The 9,531-nt window shown below is 42.9% G+C and overlaps 1 long non-coding RNA gene across 1 annotated transcript; it reads right to left on the bottom strand.

The window, feature by feature from the left end:
- Positions 1-5,365: 5,365 nt before the first annotated feature.
- On the bottom strand, positions 5,366-8,428 carry LOC118354534 (uncharacterized). The gene is made up of 2 exons (XR_004815224.2): positions 8,301-8,428; positions 5,366-5,825 (listed from the first exon to the last, which is right to left on the bottom strand). It is a non-coding gene; the product is annotated as an uncharacterized LOC118354534 (long non-coding RNA).
- Positions 8,429-9,531: the final 1,103 nt, after the last annotated feature.

Below are 9,531 nucleotides of genomic sequence, written 5' to 3'. Positions count from 1 at the left end.
GACACAGGCAGAGGGAGAAGCAGGCTCCATGCAGGGAGCCTGACACGGGACTCAATCCCAGGACCCCAGGATCACACCCCAGGCCCAAGGCAGATGCTCAACCGCTGAGCCACCCGGGTGTCCCCTATTTCTTCTTATGTGAGTTTTGGCAGATTATGTCTTATGTGGAAATTGTTCATTTTATGTAGGTTACCACATTTGTGAGTCTAGTTATTCACAGTATTCCTTTATTATCCTCTTCATGTCCGAGGGGACTGTATTCATGTCCATTCTTTCATTTCTGATGATAGTAATTTGTGTCTTCTCTCTTTTCTTCTTAGTCTGGCTACAGGTTTGCTAATTTTAGGGATCTTTTCAAAAAATTAACTTGCTGGCTTAGTTGGTTTTTCTCTATTCATTTTCTGTTTTCCATTGCCTGGATTTCTACTCTACTTTTTGTTTCTTTTCTTCTGCTTACTCTGGATTTACTTTGCTTTTCTTTTTTACTTTCCTAAGGCAGAAGCTTAGATTAATTGATTTTAGATCTTTCTTCTTTTCTAACACATGTATTCTATGTTATAAATTTCCTCTAATCACTCCCCTCACTGCATCTCACAAATTTTGATAAGTTGCATTTTCACTTTCACATAACTAAAAATATTTTCGTAGTTCTCTCTAGACTTCTTCGTTGGCCCATATGTTATTGAGAAGTGTGTTGTTTAATATCCAAGTATTGTGGGGTTTCCAGCTATCTTTGTGTTATTGATTTCTAGTTTAATTCCACAGTGGTCTGAGAGGAGACATTGTAGAATTTCAATTCTTTTAAATTTGTGTAGTTGTGTTTTATGCCTCAGACTGTGGTTGGTCTTGGTGAGTGCTCCATGTGAGCTGGGGGGAGAATATGTATTTGTTGCTGTTGGATGAAGCAGTCTATAGATGCTCATATGTCCAGTAGATTGATGATTATTGTTGAGTTCAATTATATCCTTACTGGTTTCGGCCTGCTGGTTCTATTTCTGATGCACAGGTGTTGAAGTCCCCAGCTGGAATAGTGGATTCATCCATTCCTCCTGTGGTTCTATCAATGTTTGCCCCATGTATTTTGATGCTCTCTCGTTAGACACATACACACTAGGATTATTTTGTCTTCTTGGAGAAGAATGCCTATATCATAGGTAATACCCATCTTTATCCCTGATACCTTTCCTTGCTCTGAAGTCTGCTCTGTCTGAAATTAATACAACTGCTTTTGTTTTCTTTGGATTCTGTTAGCATGGTGTATCTTTCTCCATCTCTTTACTTTTAATGTATATGTGTCTCTACATTTAAAGTGGGTCTCTTGTAGATAACATATGGTTGGGCCAGGTCTTTTGATCCACTGTGATGATCTCTTTCCTTGGTGTATTTTGACCATTGCATTTAAAGTGGTTACTGATAGAGGCACCTGGGTGACTCATTCGGTTGGGCATCCAACTCTTGGATTTGGCTCAGATCATGATCTCGGGGGTGGGATCAAGCCCCACATTGGGCTCCATACTCAACGTAGGGTCTGCTTGAGATTCTCTCTCTCTTCCTCCCCCTCTGCCCCTCCCCATTCCCACTCTGCACTCTCTCTCTCTCTCTCTCTCTCTCGCTCTCTCGCAAGTAATAATTGAAATCTTTAAAAAAAAGTGGTTATTGATAGAGTTAGATTAATATCTATAATATTTGGGGCAGCCCAGGTGGCTTAGTGGTTTAGCGCTGCCTTCAGCCCAGGGTGTGATCCTGGAGACCCAGGATCGAGTCCCACGTCAGGCTCCCTGCATGGAGCCTGCTTCTCCCTCTGCCTGTGTCTCTGCCTCTCTCTCTCTCTGTGTCTCATGAATAAATAAATAAAATCTTTAAAAAATATATCTATCATATATTTTGCCTTTTTTGTTATTGTTCCTATTTTTGTCTTCTACTTTTTTTATCTTTTGTGGTTTTAACTGATTATTTTTTTATTCCATTTTCTCTTTGTTAGCCTATCAGTTATTCTTCCTTTTACTTTTCTCAGTGATTGCTCTAGAGTTTGAAGTATACATTTGCAACTAATCCAAGTCCAGTTTCAAATAACTCCACACTACTTCATGAGCACTGTGAGTACCTTCTAATAACAAAATAATCCTAATTCCTCCTTTCCACCAACTGCATCATTGCCGTCCTTGATTTTACTTATACATAAGCATAAATATAAGTATATATAATTGAAGGTACTGCTATTATTTTGAACAAACCTATCTGTTAGATCAATTAAACATAAGAAAAGTGTTTTTATTTTACCTTCCCTTATTCCTTTAATGCTCTTTCTTTATGTAGATCTGAGTTTCTGATCTATATCATTTTCCTTCTCTCTAAAACAGATATACTTGCAAAAAGTCCCTCAATTTATGTTTGTCTTCGAAAGTAATTCTCCTTCATTCTCACGGGATAATTTCACAGGATACAGAATTTTAGGCTATGCTAATTTTTCCCCCAACACTTGAAAAATTACACTCCACTCTTTTCTTGCTTGCATGGTTTCTGAAGTCTGGTGTAATTCTTATCTTCGTTCTTTGATAGGTAGGGTATTTTTTCCTCTGATTTCTCAAGATTTTTTTCTTTACTTTTGATGTTCTGTAATTTTAATAGGATATACATAGGTGTACGGCTTTTGTTGTTATTGTTTGTGGTTTTTTTGTTTTTTGTTTTTGTTTGCCATTTATCCTGCTTGGTTGGTGTTCCTTGGGTTTCCTGCTTCTGTGGTTTGGTGTCTGACATTAATTCGGGGGAAATTCTCAATCACCATAGTTTCGAATATTTACCTCGTTTCTCTCTTCTCCTCTTTGTATATATTCCCATTATGCCTGTGTTATACCTCAGTTTTAGTTGTCCCAAAGTTCTTGGATGTTCTTTTCTATTACTTTCAGTCTCTTTTCTTTGCTTTTGAGTTTTGGAAGTTTCTCTTGAGATATCCTCAGGCTCATAGATTCTTTCCTCAGCTGTGTTCAGTCTGGAAGCAAGATCATCAGAATCATTCTTCATTTCTATTACAGTGTTTTTTATCTCTAGTTTTTCTTTTTTATACTTTCATAAATTTCTCTGCTTACATTGTCTGTTCTTGCATGCTATCCTCCTTTTTCCTTTTAAGATTTTATTTATTCATCTGATGGAGACAGAGCACAAGCAGGGGGAGTAACAGGCAGAGGGAGAGGGAGAAGCAGACTCCCCGCTGAGGAGGGAGCCCAACATGGGGCTTGAACCCAGGATCCTGGGATCATGACCTGAGCCAAAGACAGACACTTAACTGATGGAGCCGCCCAGGCACCCTGCATGCTGTCTACTTTATTAGACACAGCATATTTATCATAATTGTTTTAAATTCCCAATCTGATTATTCCAACATCCCTACCATATCTGAGTCTGATCCTGATGCTCATTTTGTCTCTGTAAACTTGGACTTTTGCCAATTAGTATACCTTGTCATTGATGGACATGATGATGGGTGGACATGATGTGCTGGGTAAAAGGAATTGCTGTAGGTCCTTTAGTAATATGGCAGGAGAATTGAGTAACGGGTGTGTTGGCAAGAGACTGTCCTATAGTCCCCTGATTAAGTGAGTCTTTTATTGAGCCTGATTAAGTGAGTCTTTTATTGAGCCTGCTTCTGTGGACTGTGAACTTCATAAGTGCTCCTCAGTGCACCCCAACTCTCACCAGCCCCCGTAAGTGGCACGAGATGGCCACAGTGGGTCACAGTTCAGCATCTCCCTTCTCCCACACGGCGCTAGAGCCCGCTGGCGTTAGCTGTGGTAATCCCTCCATTTGGCAGGGGGTATGTTCCAAGACCCCCAGCGGATGTCTGAAACCATGGATAGTACTGAACTCTATATAAGCTATGTTTTTTTCCTGTACATACATACATATGATAAAGTTCAATTTATAAATTAGGCACAGTAAGAGATTAACAATAATAACTAATAATAGGACAATGATTATAATGCCATACTGGATGAAAAGTTATATGAATATGGTCTCATTCTTTCAAAGTATCTTAGTGCACTGTACTCACCCTTCTTCTTGTGATGATGTGAGGTGATAAAATTCCTATGCAATGAGAGGAAGTAAGGTCATGATGTTAGCATGTGATGTAGCGTTAGGTTACTGTTGACCATCTGATGATAGGTCAGAAGGAGGATCATCCGCTTGCAAATTGTGGTTGACTGTGGGTAAATGAAACTTCAGCAAGCAAAACCACAGATAAGGCCACTCTATCTCTCTTCCCCTGGGTCAGTTAGGCTCTGACAAAACTGCATCAGGTTATGCTCCCGTTAAATCGTTTTTTTCCCTAATACTTTGTGGGTCTTTTGACTTTGCTTATAGTTCTTGTGCCATCCAAGTTCTATTATTTATTGAGTGCCAGGCTCTGTCCTGCCTGCAGAGGAAACCTGAGTGATCAAAACCAGCATTTCCCTGCTTTCCTGGAGTTTCCAGTCCATCAATCCAGTGGAAGATGGAACAGCACCAAGATCGAGACTATAGGTTTGGTCCTGATGAAGGAATTGTAGGGCCTGTGGCTACAAAGTCTAGAATAGTCCCTATGTGGTACAGATGGAGAAACAGGCCCAGAGGAAGAAACCAGACCAAGGTTTCCTGGCAAATTGGTGGTCTAGTTCTGGAGACTTAGAGCTCTCTTCTATCAAAAAGCTGTTCCTGGGATCCCTGGGTGGCTCAGCGGTTTAGCACCTGCCTTTGGCCCAGGGCGCGATCCTGGAGTCCCGGGACTGAGTCCACGTTGGGCTCCTGGCATGGAGCCTGCTTCTCCCTCCTCCTGTGTCTCTGTCTCTCTCTCTATGTCTATCATCAATCAATCAATCAATCAATCTTAAAAAAAAAAAAAAAAAAAAAAGCTGTTCCTGACCAGCGCTGGGTCTTGTAATATCATCACCCCAGAATTCTATTTTCGTTCTAAAAAAGTGAGGGGTAGGATCAAGATTTTAACTGATTTCATCTGTGTTCAGGAATATTTAGAGTAGGAAGCAGACTGCCACATCCTGCTGGATAAACAGTGCAGATACAGGCCTCATCTGCTGAGGGGAAGCTCTGCAGGCAGCTGCCCTATAGACCAAGCCCGCAGGCATTTCCAGGGGCTTGGCTTCTCCCACACCATTTCTAACTGTGGCCAGACCAACCCTGAAGGAGCACTTCTGTAAGAGACACTTTGCTCCTGAAATCTTTGGTTACTCTGAAGTGACAAGGGCAAGTTAGAGGCTTACTGCTATCCCCACCCCCACCCCCACTTTATTTATTTTTTTTTATCATCCCCACTTTTAAAATGAACTGATTTCTTATCAATATCCAAAACATTTTTTTAAGGATCATTATGAACTTACGGTTTTAAACACATATGACATGCTTTAATCCATCACAATTATGATACCCAAACTGCCCCCATCTTTAGCAAGGAAGGATCTTCTCCCAGGGTGGATCCTGAGTCCTTTCTTTCCACAAGCCTTCAGTGGTCTTGGAGAGCTTGATTCACATTTGGTACAAGATGTTCCAGGCTTCTCTTGTACACTTTCTGCCCCAAGCCCACAATCAGCCATTTCCCTAAGGAGTCCATTGGATATCAGAAGGCTCCAGGCTGAGCTTGGCTGTCCCAAGGCAAAGTTTCTTCACATTTCCTGGCTGAACAACATGGAAACCAGGGCATGGGTGTCTCTTGCCTAACTCTAACACAGATACTCTGTCCAGGGGTGCCTGGCTGGCTCAGTTGGAGGACATGCGAATCTTGGTCTCCAAATCATGAGTTTGAGCCCCACATTGAGTGTAGAGATTACCTAAATAAACTTAAAAAATAAAATAAATAAAATAAAATAAAATAAAATAAAAATAAATAAAACATACCCTGTCCAAGGCTTAGACATAAAAAGGGAAAGTTCCTTGTGCTTCTCAGATTTCACAATCATTTCTCAATTTAAGGCATTGGTTTTCCACCTTGCCTGCATAGTGGATTCCCCAGAGAGCTAAAAAAAAAAAGGATGCCTGGGTCCATCCCCAGACATTCTGGGATCTGTCTTGAGCAATAGGATTTTTTAGAGTGTAAAGCAACCAGATGGTGCTCAACCCTGGCTGCACACCGTTTATCATTCCGTATGTGTTTTTACACTTCACTATGTATGTATGGAGCTCTAAACAGTACTGTTGTACATCTGAAAAATTTATGAAAATTGCATCCTATTGAGTGTACCATTTAGAAGCTTGTTCTTCACCCTGACACTGTTTATATGCAGCCCGAGTTGATACTTAACACCTCTGGTTTGATCGCTGTAAGTGCTGGAGCACATTAAAGCCTTTCCTCCAACTCATCATCTTTTGTCCCCTCGTCTCCGAAATTCATGTGCAGTTTAGTTGCACAGGCCCCAAATCTTAGAGTCATCCTTGACTTTCTCTTTCATCCCACCTCCAGTTGTTCATGAAATCCTCTTAGCTCCGCCTCTAAAGATAGCTGGCATCTGGCAGTTCCTCACCCCTCTACTGCTACCCAGGTCCACCCATCATTATCTCACCTGGATTTGTGCAACCGTATCCTAAGTGGTCTCCCTCACGGAACCTTTGATCCTGTACAATCATTATCTCAAAGCAGTCAGGATAATATAAATCAGATCGTTAGTCCTCTTCTCAGAACCCTCCAATGGATCCCCATCTCTCTTAGTAAAATTCAGAATTTCTCACCATGACTTGTCAGAGCAACATGGCATGCCGGTCTACCATCTTCCCACCTTCGGCTGTCATCTCCTACTTTCCCCCCCTTACTCCTGTTGCTCTCGCACACCTTGAACGTAACAATCCCATCCCCACCACTGGGCCTTTGTACATCGTTGCTGTTTCCTCCACCTGGAATGTTCTTCTTCCAATATCCCTAAGACTGTAAAAATTAATAAGAAGAAATCTCACTAAAGGAGAGTCGGCAAGCTAGAAGGGGGAGCCATAGCACTCGATGTCAATTATAGGAAAAATGGTCAATAACAAAATCCACAACAGGAAAAAAAATCAATTTCAGGCCCCAACAGGAAAATGTGTATATTGTAGCTCCTACAGGAACTTGACAACTCTGGGGCAGAGATCTGCCTTTGGCTCAGATCGTGATCCTGGGGTCCTGGGATCAAGTACCACATCCGGCTCCCTGCATGGAGCCTGCTTCTCCCTCTGCCTATGTCTCTGTGTCTCTCATGAATAAAGAAATAAAATCTTAAAAAAAAAAAAAAAAGGAAAGAAAGAAGAAAAGAAAAGAAATTGACAACTCCTTGCAACCCAGCCAATGAGAAAACATTGTCTCCCTGAAACCTTGCTTTCCTCTGATACACTTTAGTTCAAAACAACCCCTCCCCACTTCCTCCTTGTTCTCCACAAAATAGCATTCCTTTCTTTTGTTTGTTGGACTCGCCTATGGGTTTGCCACAGCTTATAAGGTCATGAGTTGCAATTCTCCTGAATAAACCCATCTTTGCTGGTTAAAAACTTATTTTTGAGGTAAACAAAACCTACTTTCTTCTGCTTCTAAGTTTCTGCCCAAATATGTTATGAAAGAGGCCCCCTCTAATCATCTGTCTCCAGTAGGTACAGACATCCCATCAGCCCCTGTGCTCTTACTAAGTTGTGGGAAGAACTAACTTCTACTTTCTTTTGTTTTTTAAGATTTTATTTATTTATTCAGAGACACAGAGAGAGAGAGAGAGAGAGAGAGAAGCAGAGACACAGGTGGAGGGAGAAGCAGGCTCCATGCAGGGTGCCCGACGTCGGACTCGATCCCGGGACCCCAGGATCACACCCTGGGCTGAAGGCAGCGCTGAACCGCTGAGCCACCCGGGCTGGCCTGACTTCTACTTTCAACAAGTTTGTTGGGCTGGCCTGGACCATCATTACATAACACAGAAGAGTGGCCCAGTCTACCAGGGAAAGAGTCCTTGAATGGATTCCACACACCGCCCCCGCCAAATCCAGGGACCCCCTCCCATAATCATCCTTCATGGCAATTGCTTTAAAAACAAACCAACCTCAAAAGAGACCCTTCTCCTTTAGACCTAGAAAAGGATTTGAGGGATTAAACTAGAACAAGACAACTTATCCATCCCCTCCGTTCCCAAACATAAACTCACAAATACTTCCCTGCCTGCTTGCCCCGTGGGACATACGCACTGAGAAGAGAGGAAAGGTAGCCAGGGCCGAGGAGCAGTGTTCAGCCTAGAGTTCAGTCTGGACCCTCTGAATCCAATCCACCCTCCACACACACAACCCCCTCCAGCCTCTTCCCCGCAGCTCACCTTCTCCACCAGCCCTCCAGCACCCCCAAATATGCCTGGCTCTGGGAAAACGGGTACTGCTTTCCAGGTGCCCCACCTCCACCCCCCAGTAAAATAATTTTATTTTAAAATAGTCACCCATGTGGAAAGGGCACACTCCTTTTGAGAAATCCGTGTATTGGGCAAGAGGACGTTGAATCAGGTAAGCAAAACCGATCAGACTCCTCCCTGTTCCCTCATACCTACTGTTTACCTTTCCTCTGGCTACACCTCGGTTCAGGGACTTGATCCTGCCTGAAATGACCTCTTTATCCAAATCTCCACCTTGAAAATTCAGTTCCAGCCCAGCTCCCCACACATCCACATCCAAAGCACCCCTGACCCTTACCAACTGAGTGACTATTTTCCAAACTCATCAGAGATTATCAGGAGCCCCCTGGTTCCGTGTCAGTTCTCCTAAAGCTGTGACTGCTGGTCTTCCAAACTTGACCCTGACCTCTTTGGGGATGGTTCTCAACCTGGGAATATTGGAATCATCCTGTAGCTTCGAGAAATCCTGTTGCCCACAGATTCTGATGTAATGGACTTGGGGGTGTAAACAGGCATCAGGTGGTCTTACTGTGTATCTATATTGAGAACCATCAGCTTTCCAGCAAGGACTCTTTCTTGGATTCTTTTGGTAGTTTGCTTTATTCTGGATTGCCAATTCCTTTTCAAAGATTTTATTTATTTATTTACTTATTTACTTACTTACTATGATTCATGAGAGACACAGAGAGAGAGAGAGAGAGGCAGAGACCAGGGCAGAGGGAGAAGCAGGCTCCATGCTGGGAGCCCGATGTGGGACCCGATCCTGGGTCTCCAGGATCAGGCCCTGGACTGAAGGCGGCGCTAAACCGCTGAACACCCACCCCACCCCCTCACCCCACCCCCGGGCTGCTCAATTCCTTTTCAAATAAAGAAAAGGGAACCGGCTAATTAATGCATGTCAAAGGCTGCTGAAGCTTCAATGGCCAAAGCCCACAGATACTAATGTCTTTGATTTCTAGCAGCGTTTAGATTCTTGCTTCTCAGAGTGTGAGCCATGGACCAAGAGAACACTTGAGACCATCAGGAACTTGTTAGAAATGCGGAAACCCCAGCCCCGGCCCCGGCGTGAGAACTGTAAAACCTTGAGCATAAATGATTTTGTCTACCCACCCCCCCCTCCCCAGGGGACTTGAACAAGCACTAGCATAGTTTCTAGCAGCTC

Source organism: Canis lupus, chromosome 4 (genome assembly GCF_003254725.2).
Source record: "Canis lupus dingo isolate Sandy chromosome 4, ASM325472v2, whole genome shotgun sequence".
Classification (NCBI taxonomy): Eukaryota; Metazoa; Chordata; class Mammalia; order Carnivora; family Canidae; genus Canis; species Canis lupus.
Note: the sequence above shows the minus strand (reverse complement) of the source record. Positions and strands in the feature narration are given on the sequence as shown.